At 46.0% G+C, this 25,287-nt stretch overlaps 14 non-coding genes across 14 annotated transcripts; all 14 read right to left on the reverse strand.

Annotated features, from left to right (window-relative positions):
* Positions 1-7,913: 7,913 nt before the first annotated feature.
* Trnak-cuu (transfer RNA lysine (anticodon CUU)) lies at positions 7,914-7,990 on the reverse strand. The gene has a single exon. It is a non-coding gene; the product is annotated as a tRNA-Lys (tRNA).
* Positions 7,991-9,431: 1,441 nt separating this feature from the next.
* Positions 9,432-9,508, reverse strand: Trnak-cuu (transfer RNA lysine (anticodon CUU)). The gene has a single exon. It is a non-coding gene; the product is annotated as a tRNA-Lys (tRNA).
* Positions 9,509-10,958: 1,450 nt separating this feature from the next.
* Trnak-cuu (transfer RNA lysine (anticodon CUU)) lies at positions 10,959-11,034 on the reverse strand. Its single transcript has one exon. It is a non-coding gene; the product is annotated as a tRNA-Lys (tRNA).
* Positions 11,035-12,478: 1,444 nt separating this feature from the next.
* On the reverse strand, positions 12,479-12,551 carry Trnak-cuu (transfer RNA lysine (anticodon CUU)). The gene has a single exon. It is a non-coding gene; the product is annotated as a tRNA-Lys (tRNA).
* Positions 12,552-14,006: 1,455 nt separating this feature from the next.
* On the reverse strand, positions 14,007-14,079 carry Trnak-cuu (transfer RNA lysine (anticodon CUU)). Its single transcript has one exon. It is a non-coding gene; the product is annotated as a tRNA-Lys (tRNA).
* Positions 14,080-15,535: 1,456 nt separating this feature from the next.
* Positions 15,536-15,608, reverse strand: Trnak-cuu (transfer RNA lysine (anticodon CUU)). Its single transcript has one exon. It is a non-coding gene; the product is annotated as a tRNA-Lys (tRNA).
* Positions 15,609-17,064: 1,456 nt separating this feature from the next.
* On the reverse strand, positions 17,065-17,137 carry Trnak-cuu (transfer RNA lysine (anticodon CUU)). The gene has a single exon. It is a non-coding gene; the product is annotated as a tRNA-Lys (tRNA).
* Positions 17,138-18,588: 1,451 nt separating this feature from the next.
* Positions 18,589-18,665, reverse strand: Trnak-cuu (transfer RNA lysine (anticodon CUU)). Its single transcript has one exon. It is a non-coding gene; the product is annotated as a tRNA-Lys (tRNA).
* Positions 18,666-20,115: 1,450 nt separating this feature from the next.
* On the reverse strand, positions 20,116-20,188 carry Trnak-cuu (transfer RNA lysine (anticodon CUU)). The gene has a single exon. It is a non-coding gene; the product is annotated as a tRNA-Lys (tRNA).
* A 452-nt stretch (positions 20,189-20,640) lies between these two features.
* Positions 20,641-20,713, reverse strand: Trnar-ucg (transfer RNA arginine (anticodon UCG)). Its single transcript has one exon. It is a non-coding gene; the product is annotated as a tRNA-Arg (tRNA).
* Positions 20,714-21,235: 522 nt separating this feature from the next.
* Positions 21,236-21,307, reverse strand: Trnat-agu (transfer RNA threonine (anticodon AGU)). Its single transcript has one exon. It is a non-coding gene; the product is annotated as a tRNA-Thr (tRNA).
* Positions 21,308-21,642: 335 nt separating this feature from the next.
* Positions 21,643-21,719, reverse strand: Trnak-cuu (transfer RNA lysine (anticodon CUU)). The gene has a single exon. It is a non-coding gene; the product is annotated as a tRNA-Lys (tRNA).
* Positions 21,720-23,159: 1,440 nt separating this feature from the next.
* Trnak-cuu (transfer RNA lysine (anticodon CUU)) lies at positions 23,160-23,232 on the reverse strand. The gene has a single exon. It is a non-coding gene; the product is annotated as a tRNA-Lys (tRNA).
* A 1,438-nt stretch (positions 23,233-24,670) lies between these two features.
* Trnak-cuu (transfer RNA lysine (anticodon CUU)) lies at positions 24,671-24,743 on the reverse strand. The gene has a single exon. It is a non-coding gene; the product is annotated as a tRNA-Lys (tRNA).
* Positions 24,744-25,287: the final 544 nt, after the last annotated feature.

A 25,287-nucleotide genomic window follows, 5' to 3' on the forward strand; every position in this document is an offset into this window, starting at 1 on the left:
ACGACCGCGAGAGGCTCTGAGATTTGTGAGAAATACATCTATAAAATGTAATTCAGACTGCCTCGTCTCACCTTATGCTATACCGCTTTGGCAAATGCTTTATCTGCGCCATTCGCCTTAATCACATCTGAGAGTAATTCTTAATAATACGCCTGTCGCTAATTGTTCCTCATCACAGATACTGCTTTCTATACGGCCACGATCCGCAAGTGATTTCCAAGATTCGTCTTCCTCCTGTGAGGATGGAACTCACGACCCCTGGTTTACTAGACCAATGCTCTACCACTGAGCTAAACATGCGCCGCCTAGCGGCACGTTTGCGTACTTCGTCCGTATGGTCGTCTGAATCATCAGACTTCAGCTGACAACACTTCATATTTTCGACTAATATTAGCAGCTATGGCGACCCATTACTGCTTGGCTACACATCTGACACGTAGCCGATATTCTCTCCAAACAAAACCACCTGCACTTCAGAACATGACTTTCACACATGTCTACAAAATCACCTTCACCTTCAAATACAGTTTTCTTGCGACTGATGGAGACGTAGGCAAATTTTAAAGTTGCTATATCCATTACATCACGTTAATCAGAAAATCGGTAATTTACATCTGCAGCGGAAAAAAGTTCCGTTCCGGCCAGCGTAGGGCTCGAACCCGCGACCCTGTGAATAAGAGTCTCATGCTCTACCGACTGAGCTAGCCATGCTGCCTCGTTGGATACCTGCTGGCCAGCAGATCACACAGTAATCGTTTGGGTTGGGTGGTCCCATACAGAATCTCTCCATGCTGCCTAATGTTTTCCTAACGTCACACTCGTCACGTACTTCACTTTTATATCATATTCACTTCTGAGAAGTAAAGGAATTGCATGGAAATCTGCAGAGCTAGCGGCGTCAAAATTAACACACATACTTGATGTGACTCAAAAGTCGAACGAGTTACTTTCCGACGTTGTTTTAGATGTGCAAGTGCCAGTCACACCTCGCGGTGAGGCCACTCTGCCGTTCATTTCGCTAGTTAACACTTGTCTTGTTGTGTGTGTTTCAAGCTTAAGTCCATCTCCAAGCACAAAATGCTCAACAGCAACATTCAGACGGTTTCGTACTGCTCAATTGCTACATTAAAATGATATGTTTCTTTTTCAGAACTGGAAAAACACGACCGTGTTAGGATTCGAACCTGCAATCTTCGGATATGAAGCCCTACGCCTTATCCATTAGGCCACACGGTCACTGACGACCAAGAATAACTTATATACAACTCATTTCGAAACGCTCACACCCCCTGAGGAACTGTGTTTTCGTTCCACACAGCCCCTGCCCCTTACTCTTTTCCACCCATTCGTTACATTCAACCTCTTACGAGACCGACCAAACATAGACAGGAAAACAAGACCACACACTTTGCGCATTCGGAATCGATGGCAGGGTGTCCCTCGCCGCATTTGCTACGATGGCCATTTGCTACTTCTGCAGAAGCGGCGGCGGCGGCGACGACGACGACGACCGCGAGAGGCTCTGAGATTTGTGAGAAATACATCTACAAAATGTAATTCAGACTGCCTCGTCTCACCTTATGCTATACCGCTTTGGCAAATGCTTTATCTGCGCCATTCGCCTTAATCACATCTGAGAGTAATTCTTAATAATACGCCTGTCGCTAATTGTTCCTCATCACAGATACTGCTTTCTATATGGCCACGATCCGCAACTGATTTCCAAGATTCGTCTTCCTCCTGTGAGGATGGAACTCACGACCCCTGGTTTACTAGACCAATGCTCTACCACTTTTTTTTTTTTTCTTTTTTTCTCTTTGGGCCTCCCTTCTCCCCACACAGCCCATCCATTCGCTCTCCTTTTATGCCTTCTTCGGCGAGCTTCTATGCTATATTGACTGATTTTTTTTCAAATTTACTGTGACAGTTAGGGAAATGAAATGATATTTGGCTTCTTCGCCATGTGAGGCTTCTCCTCCGTAGAACTGAAAATTGAAAAATTAAGGCTTCTTGGGAATTAATAAATTGTCACTCTTGCTTCATACTGAAAAAAATTAAACAAAAATAGAAAGATTGTAACTGAGGAACACCTGCAAGAAGCTTCCACTGCATTGTGTGCAACGAAACCACCTTCCGATATTACCGAGATCCTGGAAAATCATCATAGATGAAAGAAGTTGCTGGAGATATGGGGTTCATCCAGCAGTAAGTGTGAAGCCGCAGTGCCGTTTCGGGGTTCTGTCCGAGGCCTTCACGGCTACCGTAGCGGCCCTGGGGCACACGAAGTCCCCACCGTACTTCACCCTCAACAGCGATCCCCTACTTTGGCCTGTGACTACATTTTTCGTAGACGAGGGCTATTAAGATGTTTATCCAATCCCTTGTCTCTGAAACAGAATGTGTAACATGTACCAAAAGTTTTTTTGTGGTCCCTGCGCGTACATATCTGATAATATTTTGCTCGTTCGTATAATTCGTATTCTAAAACACGGTCATTGCCGTGTTCAGATATAACGTAATGTACATAATTGCCAAACAACCACAACACAGCATTGGTTTTCTGGACAGGGAAGAAAACACCATCGGGGAAGAGTAATTTTTCAACATTGACCTCAGTACTAACTGTTCTGGTTATAAAGGCTACCCGCCGTTGGAGTCCCCTCCATATTTCGGCGTATCCGCCACAGAGAAAGCGGTGGATCAATGTGTCAACTGCGTCACATCGGGTGCACACAATCGTGTCACTAAGAACAATGGAGTGCAACTTTTCGTTAGTGGAAACTACGTTATTAACAACTCGGTACCAGGTTGCCTGAATGTCGGAAGACAGTTCACGATTACTAATATTTTTCCAAATTCTTTTCCAGTCTTTGTCGGGATATCTGCACTCCATTTTGTTGACATGTTCTTTCGTTGTTAAGAGTTCCATTAATTTCCTGCAATTCCTTGATTGTGGATTCGTGACAATACTGTCCATGTAGCTAATCTCTAAAAAGAACTGGCGAATATATTTCAATTTATAATTAATTCCGCCTATATTTATGGGTGGACGTAAATTTTCTGGCTGTAGGAGTCGATACAGCCTGGCTGTAATACTATGTGGATGTTTTTCTATAATTTGTAGGGTCCTCTTTATATATAACGCCGTAGTCTTCCGCCATATATCTGTTAAACCTAGGCCACCTTCAGCGGAAGGTAACGTAACTGTACCGACTGCTACTCTAAAAATATTCCCTGTCCATATAAATCGGCAAATGATACTCATTATACGTTTGGCAATGGGTTTCGAAACTGGCAATATTTGACCTATATATATAGCTTTTGATAAAATGGACCAATTAATTATTCTGATTCGTTGTTTAATGTTCAGATGTCTGGTCTGATTGAGTATTGTGGCTCCTCTGATTGTATCCAGTACTTTCTTCCAATTGTAGGTCATGGTCTGAAGCGGACATCGGTAAAAGGTGACACCCAGAGCGGTGTGACGATCGACGGAGCGTGCCCATTCCAAACGGACATCTTGAAGACCTTTAAGATTTAAAAACGAACTCTTCACCTCGTTAACCCTAGCGCCTGTAGCTTCACAAAAGATCTGAATATTCGTAGTTAATTTCTCTAAATCTTCGTTACTACGAATAACCACTCCAACGTCATCAGGATATGCATTGGTGACGTTGTTAACGCCAGATATCGTGATGCCCTCAAGATCGACATCGAGTCTCCTTAGTAAAGGCTCCAGTGCAACAACATACAGGAGCATTGACAAAGGACTTCCCTGCGGGACGCCGTTGCGAATTTCAATGGGTGGAGTGAAATGCCCATTTACAGACACTTGTGTTTGGATGCCTTCAACAATGTTAATTAAAACTTGCACAAAATGTTTACTAAAACCCACATAGGTCAACGTTCTGAACCAAAATAAGTGGTTGACCCTGTCAAAAGCCTTTGAGAAGTCGATAAAGGCAAGGCCTCCTGGTGAGGATGACGTTGCAAAAATTGCAGAGACATCCCTATATTCACAAACAGTTTTAAAAATATTCCGCCCCGAGAGACAGGTTTGGTGGTCACCTATGATCTTCTCCATTAGAGGTCTCAGTCTTTCCTTCAGTGCACGTGCAATTATTTTATAATCCGAGTTCATCAAACATATTGGTCTCAATTGATTGAGATCTTTAACTGTCGCGTTCCTTCCCTTTGGTATTAGCACAGTTACGCTTTCTTTGAACTCGCGTGGAACAGTAACACCTTGCAACACTTCATTTATCACTTCTGTGAATTGATTACCGATGAGAGGCCAAAATTTACAATAAAACTCTACAGGCAAGCCATCAGGCCCTGGGGACTTACGGGTAGGCGAATATTTAAGTATATCAAACACCTCCTCACATGTGATCGCAGTGGTAAGGGACACATTGTCCTCGTCATTGATAACGTTGTCGATACCTGTAGTTCGTAGCAAATCGTTCGCACAGTCTAGATTATACCGGGTATCAGTATATAACGTACGATAAAATACATAAACTGCATTTAAAATGTCAGAGTGTTCCGTCAGCACCCGGTTATCGCCCACTCTAAGACAAGCAATAAACGCTCGTCTTCTATTTCTTTCATGTTCGAGTAAGTGGTACAGCGATGCGTTTTCGTCCTCCACCGTTGTCGGGACACGAGATTTAATTTTTAAACCCTCCAGCTGTTGTCGCTTGAGACTTATGAGGTGAGCCTTGATCTTCTTTATTTCAATGAAAACCTCATCAGTCATCTGCTGAGCTGATAGTTCCCTTAAGCATGTATAGTAAAATTCAACGGTATTGCGAGACCACATCGCTCGCTCCCTCCCGTAAGCTATTAGGGATGATCTCAATTTCTTTTTAGCACATGAGGTCCACCACGCAAGGCGAGAGCTGTATTTATGGCGCATACGTAGAGCAGCCTGCCATACCTCCGCTACTGTTCTTGATAGGGCACCCTCGAACAACATATGGGTATTCAGCTTCCATAAGGGGCGACCCCAATACGTTCCTTGCTTCTGAAACCGAATGCTGCATTTCACTGCGAGATGGTCCGAAAAGGTAGTGGGAATTACTTCGATACTACTGATTTTATTTTCCAGGTTTGTTGTGACGTATATTCTGTCTATTCTGCTTTGCGAGCGACTACTGATGTACGTAAATTTGACTAACGTGGGGTATTTGCTTTCCCACACGTCTGTCCACTTCATGTTTGTCACCAAAGCCGCCAGTTCCCTGGAGAAGTTAAAATTTGGTCGCTGATCCTTTTTGTGAAGTACACAATTAAAGTCACCACCGATTAAAGCTTCCGCCGGATTCCCCTTAAGTAAATAGACCATATCGTTCTTAAAAAAATTAGCCCTATCATCTCTAGCGTTGTTACCAGAGGGGACATATACATTTAAAACAGTAGTAGTAAAAATTTTACAACTGATGCCCCTCCCATTTTCTAACAGACAGATATCCTTCACATCAATACCATCTTTGACAAGGATCGCAGTCCCACATGTGGCTTCCGGTGCAATATTTAAAATCTCTTGAAAACCTGGGACATAAAAGTTGTGGACATTAAATTCCTGTAGGAGGGCTATATCAGTATCCGACTGGTAAAGGAAATCTTTTAAAGAAGCGACTTTCGTTTCACTGCGAATCCGATTTATATTGATCGTGGTCACATTATATGTCAGTTCCGTTGGCATAAGTGCAGGTAAAAGAAATTGGCTAATGAAGTATACCCCATGCAGAGTCACGTCTGTACCATTCCATTCTGTCTGTCAGAAAGAAAAATAGACATTAAAAAAAAATTAAATGCCACTAGCATGTGTCAGGTCCATCTCCATTCCGTGGTCGGTGCGATCTTCTTGGGCATCGGCCCAATCAAGTCCTTTTCCTGAGACAGTTCGGTCTAAATCCATAGTAGTGCCGGTCTGCAAACCTGCGACGCCAAGCGGTGCGCGAGGTTGTTGTTGAAGATCATCTGCATCGGCACGACTCATCTCCGCTTCAGTACACTCGTTAACTCGTGCTACTGGGCATTGTTCTCGTAGTCGTTCATTATCCCTTAAATGTTTTAACTTTTCCCGCAATGCAGGAGCTAAACTCTCTGCTGCTTTGTGTGCCAATCTCCTCTTCTTGCCTTTCTTCGAAGATCTCTTCGGCGATCTAGCAGGAGATGAAGTTTGCGACCTGTCAGGAGAAGTACCGGATGATACGTCTGACGTCGCCTGTTCCTTTTTTCGGACAAAAGTCCGCGTATCGCATTCCACAACGGCAGAAGGAGGCGCATCTTTTTCCATGGCTCCCACTGGTAGCAACCCAGTCTCCAATTCTACACTATCGCTCGTTGTGGTTTCCTTGACGCAAGTGTCTTCTGTGGGCGCCAACGTCAAACCAATGTCCAGATTGCTATCTTCGTTCATAGTTCCCGCAGAGTGGATGCCTGGAGCGTCCACTCCTCGTAAGCTAGTGGCAATATCCTCACGTTGGTGGGAATCCTGACGACGCAAGGAAACCTCCGATGCGGGTATTTGGGGATCTTCGGCCGAGTCCGCGGAAGAACGAGCAACCACAGTGGGAGAGTTGGAAAAAGTTGGCGTCGGCATAGATTCGAGGGGCGCGGAGCTGATCGGCAGACCATCCGCAAATCTAGAGCTTGAAACCGGAGTATCATCGACAACCGCCCGCGAGGCAGCAGGCTCCCCGCGCACAGGCTGCACCGACTCGCCTCGGCGGCGGAAGTCAGCAGCGGCAGCGTATGACAACTTCATACCAACAACAGGGCCGGAACTCGGCATCTCGTCACGCGGTAACTGCGGGACACGCCTCCGTGAACATTCTGCACGAATGTGTTCCGTGGAGTTGCATAAAGCGCAAGTCCGCGGTTGCCCATCATAGATAATCAAAGCACGATACCCACAAATATTAAGATAAGAGGGGACATGCTTCTGTAATTCAATCTTAATTTGCCGTACGCCGTTCAAGACAGGAAACATATGAGCTTCAGACCACCTTTCTGCCACATTGGAAATAATTCTGCCATAAGGCCGAAGGGCAACATTAAGTTCTTCGGGCGGAATTTCAAAAGGGAGCTCAAACACTCTAATCGTACGAATCCCGTACCCAGCATGACTAACAGCAACGTCACTCACATTCCCATCAGAATGATTAAACTTCACGCTACCTCCGCAACGATCCATAATGGAACTACATAATTCTGGACTTTTCATCTTCAGATACACAGCATTTGTCACAAACGAGAGATAAACTCCGACAACATCATCACCGTTAATCAATACTTTTTCGATAAACCATGCTTTAATTACAAATGCTTTAGGTCGAACGAAATTTCGATCGAAAGTAAACTTGATTGTGTCTTTCCTCAAATAATTCGAACTATTAATTCTAGAACTTCATGAATACAAGTGCAACACGAATAGCGGCTTAGCAGCACCACTAACCTCAAACGCAGCGACTCAGCCTGTGTTTACTACAGCCAGACGTCCAGCTCCGCCACACGTCCGTCCCGCTCGGCGGCTGACTCGCAACTATGACCACTGAGCTAAACATGCGCCGCCTAGCGGCACGTTTGCGTACTTCGTCCGTATGGTCGTCTGAATCATCAGACTTCAGCTGACAACACTTCATATTTTCGACTAATATTAGCAGCTATGGCGACCCATTACTGCTTGGCTACACATCTGACACGTAGCCGATATTCTCTCCAAACAAAACCACCTGCACTTCAGAACATGACTTTCACACATGTCTACAAAATCACCTTCACCTTCAAATACAGTTTTCTTGCGACTGATGGAGACGTAGGCAAATTTATAGTTGCTATTTCCATTACATCACGTTAATCAGAAAATCGGTAATTTACATCTGCAGCGGAAAAAAATTCCGTTCCGGCCAGCGTAGGGCTCGAACCCACGACCCTGTGAATAAGAGTCTCATGCTCTACCGACTGAGCTAGCCATGCTGCCTCGTTGGATACCTGCTGGCCAGCAGATCACACAGTAATCGTTTGGGTTGGGTGGTCCCATACAGAATCTCTCCATGCTGCCTAATGTTTTCCTAACGTCACACTCGTCACGTACTTCACTTTTATATCATATTCACTTCTGAGAGGTAAAGGAATTGCATGAAAATCTGCAGAGCTAGCGGCGTCAAAATTAACACACATACTTGATGTGACTCAAAAGTCGAACGAGTTACTTTCCGACGTTGTTTTAGATGTGCAAGTGCCAGTCACACCTCGCGGTGAGGCCACTCTGCCGTTCATTTCGCTAGTTAACACCTGTCTTGTTGTGTGTGTTTCAAGCTTAAGTCCATCTCCAAGCACAAAATGCTCAACAGCAACATTCAGACGGTTTCGTACTGCTCAATTGCTACATTAAAACGATATGTTTCTTTTTCAGAACTGGAAAAACACGACCGTGACAGGATTCGAACCTGCAATCTTCGGATATGAAGTCCTACGCCTTATCCATTAGGCCACACGGTCACTGACGACCAAGAATAACTTATATACGACTCATTTCGAAACGCTCACACCCCCTGAGGAACTGTGTTTTCGTTCCACACAGCCCCTGCCCCTTACTCTTTTCCACCCATTCGTTACATTCAACCTCTTACGAGACCGACCAAACATACACAGGAAAAGAAGACCACACACTTTGCGCATTCGGAATCGATGGCAGTGTGTCCCTCGCCGCATTTGCTACGATGGCCATTTGCTACTTCTGCAGAAGCGGCGGCGGCGGCGACGACGACGACGACGACGACGACGACGACCGCGAGAGGCTCTGAGATTTGTGAGAAATACATCTATAAAATGTAATTCAGACTGCCTCGTCCCACCTTATGCCGTACCGCTTTGGCAAATGCTTTATCTGCGCCATTCGCCTTAATCACATCTGAGAGTAATTCTTAATAATACTCCTGTCGCTAATTGTTCCTCATCACAGATACTGTTTGCTATACGGCCACGATGCGCAACTGATTTCCAAAGTTCGTCTTCCTCCTGTGAGGATGGAACTCACGACCCCTGGTTTACTAGACCAATGCTCTACCACTGAGCTAAACAGGCGCCGCCTAGCGGCACTTTTGCGTACTTCGTCCGTGCGGTCGTCTGAATCATCAGACTTCAGCTGACAACACTTCATATTTTCGACTAATATTTGCAGCAATGGCGACCCATTACTGCTTGGCTACACATCTGACACGTAGCCGTGTTCTCTCCAACCAAAACCACTTGCGCTTCAGAATATGACTTTCACACATGTCTACAAAATCACCTTCACTTCAAATACAGTTTTCTTGCGACTGATGGAGACGTAGGCAAATTTATAGTTGCTATTTCCATTACATCACGTTAATCAGAAAATCGGTAATTTACATCTGCAGCGGAAAAAAATTCCGTCCCGGCCAGTGTAGGGCTCGAACCCACGACCCTGTGAATAAGAGTCTCATGCTCTACCGACTGAGCTAGCCGTGCTGCCTCGTTGGATACCTGCTGGCCAGCAGATCACACAGTAATCGTTTGGGTTGGGTGGTCCCATACAGAATCTCTCCATGCTTCCTAATGTTTTCCTAACGTCACACTCGTCACGTACTTCACTTTTATTTCATAATCATTTCTGAGAGGTAAAGGAATTGCATGACAATCTGCAGAGCTAGCGGCGTCAAAATTAACACACATACTTGATGTGACTCAAAAGTCGAACGAGTTACTTTCCGACGTTGTTATAGATGTGCAAGTGCCAGTCAAAACTCGTGGTGAGGCCACTCTGCCGTTCATTTCGCTAGTTAACACCGGTCTTGTTGTGTGTGTTTCAGGTTCAAGACCATCTCCAAGTACAAAATGGTCAACAGCAACATTCAGACGGTTTCGTACTGCTCAATTGCTACATTAAAACGGTATGTTTCTTTTTCAGAAATGGAAAAACACGACCGTGACAGGATTCGAACCTGCAATCTTCGGATCCGAAGTCCGACGGCTTATCCATTAGGCCACAAGGTCACTGACGACCAAGTGTAACTTATATACGACCAATTTCGAAACGCTCACACCCCCTGAGGAACTGTGTTTTCGTTCCACACAGCCCCTGCCCCTTACTCTTTTCCACCCATTCGTTACATTCAAACTCTTACGAGACCGACCAAACATACACAGGAAAAGAAGACCACACACTTTGCGCATTCGGAATCGATGGCAGGGTGTCCCTCGCCGCATTTGCTACGATGGCCATTTGCTACTTCTGCAGAAGCGGCGGCGGCGGCGACGACGACGACGACGACGACGACGACGACGACGACGACCGCGAGAGGTTCAGAGATTTGTGAGAAATACATCTATAAAATGTAATTCAGACTGCCTCGTCCCACCTTATGCCGTACCGCTTTGGCAAATGCTTTATCTGCGCCATTCGCCTTAATCACATCTGAGAGTAATTCTTAATAATACTCCTGTCGCTAATTGTTCCTCATCACAGATACTGTTTGCTATACGGCCACGATGCCCAACTGATTTCCAAAATTCGTCTTCCTCCTGTGAGGATGGAACTCACGACCCCTGGTTTACTAGACCAATGCTCTACCACTGAGCTAAACAGGCGCCGCCTAGCGGCACTTTTGCGTACTTCGTCCGTACGGTCGTCTGAATCATCAGACTTCAGCTGACAACACTTCATATTTTCGACTAATATTTGCAGCAATGGCGACCCATTACTGCTTGGCTACACATCTGACACGTAGCCGTGTTCTCTCCAACCAAAACCACTTGCGCTTCAGAATATGACTTTCACACATGTCTACAAAATCACCTTCACTTCAAATACAGTTTTCTTGCGACTGATGGAGACGTAGGCAAATTTATAGTTGCTATTTCCATTACATCACGTTAATCAGAAAATCGGTAATTTACATCTGCAGCGGAAAAAAATTCCGTTCCGGCCAGCGTAGGGCTCGAACCCACGACCTGTGAATAAGAGTCTCATGCTCTACCGACTGAGCTAGCCGTGCTGCCTCGTTGGATACCTGCTGGCCAGCAGATAACACAGTAATCGTTTGGGTTGGGTGGTCCCATAAAGAATCTCTCCATGCTTCCTAATGTTTTCCTAACGTCACACTCGTCACGTACTTCACTTTTATTTCATAATCATTTCAGAGAGGTAAAGGAATTGCATGACAATCTGCAGAGCTAGCGGCGTCAAAATTAACACACATACTTGATGTGACTCAAAAGCCGAACGAGTTACTTTCCGACGTTGTTTTAGATGTGCAAGTGCCAGTCAAAACTCGCGGTGAGGGCACTCTGCCGACCATTTCGCTAGTTAACACCGGTCTTGTTGTGTGTGTTTCAGGTTCAAGACCATCTCCAAGTACAAAATGGTCAACAGCAACATTCAGACGGTTTCGTACTGCTCAATTGCTACATTAAAACGGTATGTTTCTTTTTCAGAAATGGAAAAACACGACCGTGACAGGATTCGAACCTGCAATCTTCGAATCCGAAGTCCGACGGCTTATCCATTAGGCCACAAGGTCACTGACGACCAAGTGTAACTTATATACGACCCATTTCGAAACGCTCACACCCCCTGAGGAACTGTGTTTTCGTTCCACACAGCCCCTGCCCCTTACTCTTTTCCACCCATTCGTTACATTCAACCTCTTACGAGACCGACCAAACATACACAGGAAAAGAAGACCACACACTTTGCGCATTCGGAATCGATGGCAGGGTGTCCCTCGCCGCATTTGCTACGATGGCCATTTGCTACTTCTGCAGAAGCGGCGGCGGCGGCGGCGGCGAAGGCGAAGACGACGACGACGACCGCGAGAGGCTCTGAGATTTGTGAGAAATACACCTATAAAATGTAATTCAGACTGCCTCGTCTCACCTTATGCTATACCGCTTTGGCAAATGCTTTATCTGCGCCATTCGCCTTAATCACATCTGAGAGTAATTCTTAATAATACGCCTGTCGCTAATTGTTCCTCATCACAGATACTGCTTTCTATACGGCCACGATCCGCAACTGATTTCCAAGATTCGTCTTCCTCCTGTGAGGATGGAACACACGACCCCTGGTTTACTAGACCAATGCTCTACCACTGAGCTAAACATGCGCCGCCTAGCGGCACTTTTGCGTTCTTCGTCCGTATGGTCGTCTGAATCATCAGACTTCAGCTGACAACACTTCATATTTTCGACTAATATTAGCAGCTATGGCGACCCATTACTGCTTGGCTACACATCTGACACGTAGCCGATATTCTCTCCAAACAAAACCACCTGCACTTCAGAACATGACTTTCACACATGTCTACAAAATCACCTTCACCTTCAAATACAGTTTTCTTGCGACTGATGGAGACGTAGGCAAATTTTAAAGTTGCTATTTCCATTACATCACGTTAATCAGAAAATCGGTAATTTACATCTGCAGCGGAAAAAAATTCCGTTCCGTCCAGCGTAGGGCTCGAACCCACGACCCTGTGAATAAGAGTCTCATGCTCTACCGACTGAGCTAGCCATGCTGCCTCGTTGGATACCTGCTGGCCAGCAGATCACACAGTAATCGTTTGGGTTGGGTGGTCCCATACAGAATCTCTCCATGCTGCCTAATGTTTTCCTAACGTCACACTCGTCACGTACTTCACTTTTATATCATATTCACTTCTGAGAAGTAAAGGAATTGCATGGAAATCTGCAGAGCTAGCGGCGTCAAAATTAACACACATACTTGATGTGACTCAAAAGTCGAACGAGTTACTTTCCGACGTTGTTTTAGATGTGCAAGTGCCAGTCAAAACTCGCGGTGAGGGCACTCTGCCGACCATTTCGCTAGTTAACACCGGTCTTTTGTGTGTGTTTCAGGTTCAAGACCATCTCCAAGTACAAAATGGTCAACAGCAACATTCAGACGGTTTCGTACTGCTCAATTGCTACATTAAAACGGTATGTTTCTTTTTCAGAAATGGAAAAACACGACCGTGACAGGATTCGAACCTGCAATCTTCGGATCCGAAGTCCGACGGCTTATCCATTAGGCCACAAGGTCACTGACGACCAAGTGTAACTTATATACGACCCATTTCGAAACGCTCACACCCCCTGAGGAACTGTGTTTTCGTTCCACACAGCCCCTGCCCCTTACTCTTTTCCACCCATTCGTTACATTCAACCTCTTACGAGACCGACCAAACATACACAGGAAAAGAAGACCACACACTTTGCGCATTCGGAATCGATGGCAGGGTGTCCCTCGCCGCATTTGCTACGATGGCCATTTGCTACTTCTGCAGAAGCGGCGGCGGCGGCGGCGGCGAAGGCGAAGACGACGACGACGACGACGACGACCGCGAGAGGCTCTGAGATTTGTGAGAAATACATCTATAAAATGTAATTCAGACTGCCTCGTCTCACCTTATGCTATACCGCTTTGGCAAATGCTTTATCTGCGCCATTCGCCTTAATCACATCTGAGAGTAATTCTTAATAATACGCCTGTCGCTAATTGTTCCTCATCACAGATACTGCTTTCTATACGGCCACGATCCGCAACTGATTTCCAAGATTCGTCTTCCTCCTGTGAGGATGGAACTCACGACCCCTGGTTTACTAGACCAATGCTCTACCACTGAGCTAAACATGCGCCGCCTAGCGGCACTTTTGCGTACTTCGTCCGTATGGTCGTCTGAATCATCAGACTTCAGCTGACAACACTTCATATTTTCGACTAATATTAGCAGCTATGGCGACCCATTACTGCTTGGCTACACATCTGACACGTAGCCGATATTCTCTCCAAACAAAACCACCTGCACTTCAGAACATGACTTTCACACATGTCTACAAAATCACCTTCACCTTCAAATACAGTTTTCTTGCGACTGATGGAGACGTAGGCAAATTTTAAAGTTGCTATTTCCATTACATCACGTTAATCAGAAAATCGGTAATTTACATCTGCAGCGGAAAAAATTCCGTTCCGCCCAGCGTAGGGCTTGAACCCACGATCCTGTGAATAAGAGTCTCATGCTCTACCGACTGAGCTAGCCGTGCTGCCTCGTTGGATACCTGCTGGCCAGCAGATCACACAGTAATCGTTTGGGTTGGGTGGTCCCATACAGAATCTCTCCATGCTTCCTAATGTTTTCCTAACGTCACACTCGTCACGTACTTCACTTATATTTCATAATCATTTCTGAGAGGTAAAGGAATTGCATGAAAATCTGCAGAGCTAGCGGCGTCAAAATTAACACACATACTTGATGTGACTCAAAAGTCGAACGAGTTACTTTCCGACGTTGTTTTAGATGTGCAAGTGCCAGTCACACCTCGCGGTGAGGCCACTCTGCCGTTCATTTCGCTAGTTAACACCTGTCTTGTTGTGTGTGTTTCAAGCTTAAGTCCATCTCCAAGCACAAAATGCTCAACAGCAACATTCAGACGGTTTCGTACTGCTCAATTGCTACATTAAAACGGTATGTTTCTTTTTCAGAAATGGAAAAACACGACCGTGACAGGATTCGAACCTGCAATCTTCGGATCCGAAGTCCGACAGCTTATCCATTAGGCCACAAGGTCACTGACGACCAAGTGTAACTTATATACGACCCATTTCGAAACGCTCACACCCCCTGAGGAACTGTGTTTTCGTTCCACACAGCCCCTGCCCCTTACTCTTTTCCACCCATTCGTTACATTCAACCTCTTACGAGACCGACCAAACATACACAGGAAAAGAAGACCACACACTTTGCGCATTCGGAATCGATGGCAGGGTGTCCCTCGCCGCATTTGCTACGATGGCCATTTGCTACTTCTGCAGAAGCGGTGGCGGCGGCGGCGGCGAAGGCGAAGACGACGACGACGACGACGACGACCGCGAGAGGCTCTGAGATTTGTGAGAAATACATCTATAAAATGTAATTCAGACTGCCTCGTCTCACCTTATGCTATACCGCTTTGGCAAATGCTTTATCTGCGCCATTCGCCTTAATCACATCTGAGAGTAATTCTTAATAATACGCCTGTCGCTAATTGTTCCTCATCACAGATACTGCTTTCTATACGGCCACGATCCGCAACTGATTTCCAAGATTCGTCTTCCTCCTGTGAGGATGGAACTCACGACCCCTGGTTTACTAGACCAATGCTCTACCACTGAGCTAAACATGCGCCGCCTAGCGGCACTTTTGCGTACTTCGTCCGTATGGTCGTCTGAATCATCAGACTTCAGCTGACAACACTTCATATTTTCGACTAATATTAGCAGCTATGGCGACCCATTACTGCTTGGCTACACATCTGACACGTAGCCGATATTCTCTCCAAACAAAACCACCTGCACTTCAGAACATGACTTTCACACATGTCTACAAAATCACCTTCACCTTCAAATACAGTTTTCTTGCGACTGATGGAGACGTAGGCAAATTTTAAAGTTGCTATTTCCATTACATCACGTTAATCAGAAAATCGGTAATTTACATCTGCAGCGGAAAAAATTCCGTTCCGCCCAGCGTAGGGCTTGAACCCACGATCCTGTGAATAAGAGTCTCATGCTCTACCGACTGAGCTAGCCGTGCTGCCTCGTTGGATACCTGCTGGCCAGCAGATCACACAGTAATCGTTTGGGTTGGGTGGTCCCATACAGAATCTCTCCATGCTTCCTAATGTTTTCCTAACGTCACACTCGTCACGTACTTCACTTATATTTCATAATCATTTCTGAGAGGTAAAGGAATTGCATGAAAATCTGCAGAGCTAGCGGCGTCAAAATTAACACACATACTTGATGTGACTCAAAAGTCGAACGAGTTACTTTCCGACGTTGTTTTAGATGTGCAAGTGCCAGTCACACCTCGCGGTGAGGCCACTCTGCCGTTCATTTCGCTAGTTAACACCTGTCTTGTTGTGTGTGTTTCAAGCTTAAGTCCATCTCCAAGCACAAAATGCTCAACAGCAACATTCAGACGGTTTCGTACTGCTCAATTGCTACATTAAAACGGTATGTTTCTTTTTCAGAAATGGAAAAACACGACCGTGACAGGATTCGAACCTGCAATCTTCGGATCCGAAGTCCGACAGCTTATCCATTAGGCCACAAGGTCACTGACGACCAAGTGTAACTTATATACGACCCATTTCGAAACGCTCACACCCCCTGAGGAACTGTGTTTTCGTTCCACACAGCCCCTGCCCCTTACTCTTTTCCACCCATTCGTTACATTCAACCTCTTACGAGACCGACCAAACATACACAGGAAAAGAAGACCACACACTTTGCGCATTCGGAATCGATGGCAGGGTGTCCCTCGCCGCATTTGCTACGATGGCCATTTGCTACTTCTGCAGAAGCGGCGGCGGCGGCGGCGGCGAAGGCGAAGACGACGACGACGACGACGACGACCGCGAGAGGCTCTGAGATTTGTGAGAAATACATCTATAAAATGTAATTCAGACTGCCTCGTCTCACCTTATGCTATACCGCTTTGGCAAATGCTTTATCTGCGCCATTCGCCTTAATCACATCTGAGAGTAATTCTTAATAATACGCCTGTCGCTAATTGTTCCTCATCACAGATACTGCTTTCTATACGGCCACGATCCGCAACTGATTTCCAAGATTCGTCTTCCTCCTGTGAGGATGGAACTCACGACCCCTGGTTTACTAGACCAATGCTCTACCACTGAGCTAAACATGCGCCGCCTAGCGGCACTTTTGCGTACTTCGTCCGTATGGTCGTCTGAATCATCAGACTTCAGCTGACAACACTTCATATTTTCGACTAATATTAGCAGCTATGGCGACCCATTACTGCTTGGCTACACATCTGACACGTAGCCGATATTCTCTCCAAACAAAACCACCTGCACTTCAGAACATGACTTTCACACATGTCTACAAAATCACCTTCACCTTCAAATACAGTTTTCTTGCGACTGATGGAGACGTAGGCAAATTTTAAAGTTGCTATTTCCATTACATCACGTTAATCAGAAAATCGGTAATTTACATCTGCAGCGGAAAAAATTCCGTTCCGCCCAGCGTAGGGCTTGAACCCACGATCCTGTGAATAAGAGTCTCATGCTCTACCGACTGAGCTAGCCGTGCTGCCTCGTTGGATACCTGCTGGCCAGCAGATCACACAGTAATCGTTTGGGTTGGGTGGTCCCATACAGAATCTCTCCATGCTTCCTAATGTTTTCCTAACGTCACACTCGTCACGTACTTCACTTATATTTCATAATCATTTCTGAGAGGTAAAGGAATTGCATGAAAATCTGCAGAGCTAGCGGCGTCAAAATTAACACACATACTTGATGTGACTCAAAAGTCGAACGAGTTACTTTCCGACGTTGTTTTAGATGTGCAAGTGCCAGTCAAAACTCGCGGTGAGGGCACTCTGCCGACCATTTCGCTAGTTAACACCGGTCTTGTTGTGTGTGTTTCAGGTTCAAGACCATCTCCAAGTACAAAATGGTCAACAGCAACATTCAGACGGTTTCGTACTGCTCAATTGCTACATTAAAACGGTATGTTTCTTTTTCAGAAATGGAAAAACACGACCGTGACAGGATTCGAACCTGCAATCTTCGGATCCGAAGTCCGACGGCTTATCCATTAGGCCACAACGTCACTGACGACCAAGTGTAACTTATATACGACCCATTTCGAAACGCTCACACCCCCTGAGGAACTGTGTTTTCGTTCCACACAGCCCCTGCCCCTTACTCTTTTCCACCCATTCGTTACATTCAACCTCTTACGAGACCGACCAAACATACACAGGAAAAGAAGACCACACACTTTGCGCATTCGGAATCGATGGCAGGGTGTCCCTCGCCGCATTTGCTACGATGGCCATTTGCTACTTCTGCAGAAGCGGCGGCGGCGGCGGCGACGACGACGACGACGACGACGACGACGACCGCGAGAGGCTCTGAGATTTGTGAGAAATACATCTATAAAATGTAATTCAGACTGCCTCGTCTCACCTTATGCTATACCGCTTTGGCAAATGCTTTATCTGCGCCATTCGCCTTAATCACTTCTGAGAGTAATTCTTGATAATACGCCTGTCGCTAATTGTTCCTCATCACAGATACTGCTTTCTATACGGCCACGATCCGCAACTGATTTCCAAGATTCGTCTTCCTCCTGTGAGGATGGAACTCACGACCCCTGCTTTACTAGACCAATGCTCTACCACTGAGCTAAACATGCGCCGCCTAGCGGCACTTTTGCGTTCTTCGTCCGTATGGTCGTCTGAATCATCAGACTTCAGCTGACAACACTTCATATTTTCGACTAATATTAGTAGCTATGGCGACCCATTACTGCTTGGCTACACATCTGACACGTAGCCGATATTCTCTCCAAACAAAACCACCTGCACTTCAGAACATGACTTTCACACATGTCTACAAAATCACCTTCACCTTCAAATACAGTTTTCTTGCGACTGATGGAGACGTAGGCAAATTTTAAAGTTGCTATATCCATTACATCACGTTAATCAGAAAATCGGTAATTTACATCTGCAGCGGAAAAAAATTCCGTTCCGGCCAGCGTAGGGCTCGAACCCACGACCCTGTGAATAAGAGTCTCATGCTCTACCGACTGAGCTAGCCGTGCTGCCTCGTTGGATACCTGCTGGCCAGCAGATCACACAGTAATCGTTTGGGTTGGGTGGTCCCATACAGAATCTCCCCATGCTGCCTAATGTTTTCCTAACGTCACACTCGTCACGTACTTCACTTTTATATCATATTCACTTCTGAGAGGTAAAGGAATTGCATGAAAATCTGCAGAGCTAGCGGCGTCAAAATTAACACACATACTTGATGTGACTCAAAAGTCGAACGAGTTACTTTCCGACGTTGTTTTAGATGTGCAAGTGCCAGTCACACCTCGCGGTGAGGCCACTCTGCCGTTCATTTCGCTAGTTAACACCTGTCTTGTTGTGTGTGTTTCAAGCTTAAGTCCATCTCCAAGCACAAAATGCTCAACAGCAACATTCAGACGGTTTCGTACTGCTCAATTGCTACATTAAAACGATATGTTTCTTTTTCAGAACTGGAAAAACACGACCGTTACAGGATTCGAACCTGCAATCTTCGGATATGAAGTCCTACGCCTTATCCATTAGGCCACACGGTCACTGACGACCAAGAATAACTTATATACGACTCATTTCGAAACGCTCACACCCCCTGAGGAACTGTGTTTTCGTTCCACACAGCCCCTGCCCCTTACTCTTTTCCACCCATTCGTTACATTCAACCTCTTACGAGACCGACCAAACATAGACAGGAAAACAAGACCACACACTTTGCGCATTCGGAATCGATGGCAGGGTGTCCCTCGCCGCATTTGCTACGATGGCCATTTGCTACTTCTGCAGAAGCGGCGGCGGCGGCGGCGGCGAAGGCGAAGACGACGACGACGACGACGACGACCGCGAGAGGCTCTGAGATTTGTGAGAAATACATCTATAAAATGTAATTCAGACTGCCTCGTCCCACCTTATGCCGTACCGCTTTGGCAAATGCTTTATCTGCGCCATTCGCCTTAATCACATCTGAGAGTAATTCTTAATAATACTCCTGTCGCTAATTGTTCCTCATCACAGATACTGTTTGCTATACGGCCACGATGCGCAACTGATTTCCAAAATTCGTCTTCCTCCTGTGAGGATGGAACTCACGACCCCTGGTTTACTAGACCAATGCTCTACCACTGAGCTAAACAGGCGCCGCCTAGCGGCACTTTTGCGTACTTCGTCCGTACGGTCGTCTGAATCATCAGACTTCAGCTGACAACACTTCATATTTTCGACTAATATTTGCAGCAATGGCGACCCATTACTGCTTGGCTACACATCTGACACGTAGCCGTGTTCTCTCCAACCAAAACCACTTGCGCTTCAGAATATGACTTTCACACATGTCTACAAAATCACCTTCACTTCAAATACAGTTTTCTTGCGACTGATGGAGACGTAGGCAAATTTATAGTTGCTATTTCCATTACATCACGTTAATCAGAAAATCGGTAATTTACATCTGCAGCGGAAAAAAATTCCGTTCCGGCCAGCGTAGGGCTCGAACCCACGACCCTGTGAATAAGAGTCTCATGCTCTACCGACTGAGCTAGCCGGGCTGCCTCGTTGGATACCTGCTGGGCAGCAGATCACACAGTAATCGTTTGGGTTGGGTGGTCCCATACAGAATCTCTCCATGCTTCCTAATGTTTTCCTAACGTCACACTCGTCACGTACTTCACTTTTATTTCATAATCATTTCTGAGAGGTAAAGGAATTGCATGACAATCTGCAGAGCTAGCGGCGTCAAAATTAACACACATACTTGATGTGACTCAAAATCCGAACGAGTTACTTTCCGACGTTGTTTTAGATGTGCAAGTGCCAGTCAAAACTCGCGGTGAGGGCACTCTGCCGACCATTTCGCTAGTTAACACCGGTCTTGTTGTGTGTGTTTCAGGTTCAAGACCATCTCCATGTACAAAATGGTCAACAGCAACATTCAGACGGTTTCGTACTGCTCAATTGCTACATTAAAACGGTATGTTTCTTTTTCAGAAATGGAAAAACACGACCGTGACAGGATTCGAACCTGCAATCTTCGGATCCGAAGTCCGACGCCTTATCCATTAGGCCACACGGTCACTGACGACCAAGTGTAACTTATATACGACCCATTTCGAAACGCTCACACCCCCTGAGGAACTGTGTTTTCGTTCCACACAGCCCCTGCCCCTTACTCTTTTCCACCCATTCGTTACATTCAACCTCTTACGAGACCGACCAAACATACACAGGAAAAGAAGACCACACACTTTGCGCATTCGGAATCGATGGCAGGGTGTCCCTCGCCGCATTTGCTACGATGGCCATTTGCTACTTCTGCAGAAGCGGCGGCGGCGGCGACGACGACGACGACGACGACGACGACGACGACGACGACCGCGAGAGGCTCTGAGATTTGTGAGAAATACATCTATAAAATGTAATTCAGACTGCCTCGTCCCACCTTATGCCGTACCGCTTTGGCAAATGCTTTATCTGCGCCATTCGCCTTAATCACATCTGAGAGTAATTCTTAATAATACTCCTGTCGCTAATTGTTCCTCATCACAGATACTGTTTGCTATACGGCCACGATGCGCAACTGATTTCCAAAATTCGTCTTCCTCCTGTGAGGATGGAACTCACGACCTCTGGTTTACTAGACCAATGCTCTACCACTGAGCTAAACAGGCGCCGCCTAGCGGCACTTTTGCGTACTTCCTCCGTACGGTCGTCTGAATCATCAGACTTCAGCTGACAACACTTCATATTTTCGACTAATATTTGCAGCAATGGCGACCCATTACTGCTTGCCTACACATCTGACACGTAGCCGTGTTCTCTCCAACCAAAACCACTTGCGCTTCAGAATATGACTTTCACACATGTCTACAAAATCACCTTCACTTCAAATACAGTTTTCTTGCGACTGATGGAGACGTAGGCAAATTTATAGTTGCTATTTCCATTACATCACGTTAATCAGAAAATCGGTAATTTACATCTGCAGCGGAAAAAAATTCCGTTCCGGCCAGCGTAGGGCTCGAACCCACGACCCTGTGAATAAGAGTCTCATGCTCTACCGACTGAGCTAGCCGTGCTGCCTCGTTGGATACCTGCTGGCCAGCAGATCACACAGTAATCGTTTGGGTTGGGTGGTCCCATACAGAATCTCTCCATGCTTCCTAATGTTTTCCTAACGTCACACTCGTCACGTACTTCACTTTTATTTCATAATCATTTCTGAGAGGTAAAGGAATTGCATGACAATCTGCAGAGCTAGCGGCGTCAAAATTAACACACATACTTGATGTGACTCAAAAGCCGAACGAGTTACTTTCCGACGTTGTTTTAGATGTGCAAGTGCCAGTCAAAACTCGCGGTGAGGGCACTCTGCCGACCATTTCGCTAGTTAACACCGGTCTTGTTGTGTGTGTTTCAGGTTCAAGACCATCTCCAAGTACAAAATGGTCAACAGCAACATTCAGACGGTTTCGTACTGCTCAATTGCTACATTAAAACGGTATGTTTCTTTTTCAGAAATGGAAAAACACGACCGTGACAGGATTCGAACCTGCAATCTTCGGATCCGAAGTCCGACGGCTTATCCATTAGGCCACAAGGTCACTGACGACCAAGTGTAACTTATATACGACCCATTTCGAAACGCTCACACCCCCTGAGGAACTGTGTTTTCGTTCCACACAGCCCCTGCCCCTTACTCTTTTCCACCCATTCGTTACATTCAACCTCTTACGAGACCGACCAAACATAGACAGGAAAAGAAGACCACACACTTTGCGCATTCGGAATCGATGGCAGGGTGTCCCTCGCCGCATTTGCTACGATGGCCATTTGCTACTTCTGCAGAAGCGGCGGCGGCGGCGACGACGAAGACGACGACGACGACGACCGCGAGAGGCTCTGAGATTTGTGAGAAATACATCTATAAAATGTAATTCAGACTGCCTCGTCCCACCTTATGCCGTACCGCTTTGGCAAATGCTTTATCTGCGCCATTCGCCTTAATCACATCTGAGAGTAATTCTTAATAATACGCCTGTCGCTAATTGTTCCTCATCACAGATACTGCTTTCTATACGGCCACGATCCGCAACTGATTTCCAAGATTCGTCTTCCTCCTGTGAGGATGGAACTCACGACCCCTGGTTTACTAGACCAATGCTCTACCACTGAGCTAAACATGCGCCGCCTAGCGGCACTTTTGCGTTCTTCGTCCGTATGGTCGTCTGAATCATCAGACTTCAGCTGACAACACTTCATATTTTCGACTAATATTAGCAGCTATGGCGACCCATTACTGCTTGGCTACACATCTGACACGTAGCCGATATTCTCTCCAAACAAAACCACCTGCACTTCAGAACATGACTTTCACACATGTCTACAAAATCACCTTCACCTTCAAATACAGTTTTCTTGCGACTGATGGAGACGTAGGCAAATTTTAAAGTTGCTATATCCATTACATCACGTTAATCAGAAAATCGGTAATTTACATCTGCAGCGGAAAAAATTCCGTTCCGCCCAGCGTAGGGCTTGAACCCACGATCCTGTGAATAAGAGTCTCATGCTCTACCGACTGAGCTAGCCGTGCTGCCTCGTTGGATACCTGCTGGCCAGCAGATCACACAGTAATCGTTTGGGTTGGGTGGTCCCATACAGAATCTCTCCATGCTTCCTAATGTTTTCCTAACGTCACACTCGTCACGTACTTCACTTATATTTCATAATCATTTCTGAGAGGTAAAGGAATTGCATGACAATCTGCAGAGCTAGCGGCGTCAAAATTAACACACATACCTGATGTGACTCAAAAGCCGAACGAGTTACTTTCCGACGTTGTTTTAGATGTGCAAGTGCCAGTCAAAACTCGCGGTGAGGGCACTCTGCCGACCATTTCGCTAGTTAACACCGGTCTTGTTGTGTGTGTTTCAGGTTCAAGACCATCTCCAAGTACAAAATGGTCAACAGCAACATTCAGACGGTTTCGTACTGCTCAATTGCTACATTAAAACGGTATGTTTCTTTTTCAGAAATGGAAAAACACGATCGTGACAGGATTCGAACCTGCAATCTTCGGATCCGAAGTCCGACGGCTTATCCATTAGGCCACAAGGTCACTGACGACCAAGTGTAACTTATATACGACCCATTTCGAAACGCTCACACCCCCTGAGGAACTGTGTTTTCGTTCCACACAGCCCCTGCCCCTTACTCTTTTCCACCCATTCGTTACATTCAACCTCTTACGAGACCGACCAAACATACACAGGAAAAGAAGACCACACACTTTGCGCATTCGGAATCGATGGCAGGGTGTCCCTCGCCGCATTTGCTACGATGGCCATTTGCTACTTCTGCAGAAGCGGCGGCGGCGGCGACGACGACGACGACGACGACCGCGAGAGGCTCTGAGATTTGTGAGAAATACATCTATAAAATGTAATTCAGACTGCCTCGTCCCACCTTATGCCGTACCGCTTTGGCAAATGCTTTATCTGCGCCATTCGCCTTAATCACATCTGAGAGTAATTCTTAATAATACGCCTGTCGCTAATTGTTCCTCATCACAGATACTGCTTTCTATACGGCCACGATCCGCAACTGATTTCCAAGATTCGTCTTCCTCCTGTGAGGATGGAAATCACGACCCCTGGTTTACTAGACCAATGCTCTACCACTGAGCTAAACATGCGCCGCCTAGCGGCACTTTTGCGTTCTTCGTCCGTATGGTCGTCTGAATCATCAGACTTCAGCTGACAACACTTCATATTTTCGACTAATATTAGCAGCTATGGCGACCCATTACTGCTTGGCTACACATCTGACACGTAGCCGATATTCTCTCCAAACAAAACCACCTGCACTTCAGAACATGACTTTCACACATGTCTACAAAATCACCTTCACCTTCAAATACAGTTTTCTTGCGACTGATGGAGACGTAGGCAAATTTTAAAGTTGCTATTTCCATTACATCACGTTAATCAGAAAATCGGTAATTTACATCTGCAGCGGAAAAAATTCCGTTCCGCCCAGCGTAGGGCTTGAACCCACGATCCTGTGAATAAGAGTCTCATGCTCTACCGACTGAGCTAGCCGTGCTGCCTCGTTGGATACCTGCTGGCCAGCAGATCACACAGTAATCGTTTGGGTTGGGTGGTCCCATACAGAATCTCTCCATGCTTCCTAATGTTTTCCTAACGTCACACTCGTCACGTACTTCACTTATATTTCATAATCATTTCTGAGAGGTAAAGGAATTGCATGAAAATCTGCAGAGCTAGCGGCGTCAAAATTAACACACATACTTGATGTGACTCAAAAGTCGAACGAGTTACTTTCCGACGTTGTTTTAGATGTGCAAGTGCCAGTCAAAACTCGCGGTGAGGGCACTCTGCCGACCATTTCGCTAGTTAACATCGGTCTTGTTGTGTGTGTTTCAGGTTCAAGACCATCTCCAAGTACAAAATGGTCAACAGCAACATTCAGACGGTTTCGTACTGCTCAATTGCTACATTAAAACGGTATGTTTCTTTTTCAGAAATGGAAAAACACGACCGTGACAGGATTCGAACCTGCAATCTTCGGATCCGAAGTCCGACGGCTTATCCATTAGGCCACAACGTCACTGACGACCAAGTGTAAC

This window comes from Schistocerca gregaria, unplaced genomic scaffold (assembly GCF_023897955.1).
Source record: "Schistocerca gregaria isolate iqSchGreg1 unplaced genomic scaffold, iqSchGreg1.2 ptg000180l, whole genome shotgun sequence".
Lineage (NCBI taxonomy): Eukaryota > Metazoa > Arthropoda > Insecta > Orthoptera > Acrididae > Schistocerca > Schistocerca gregaria.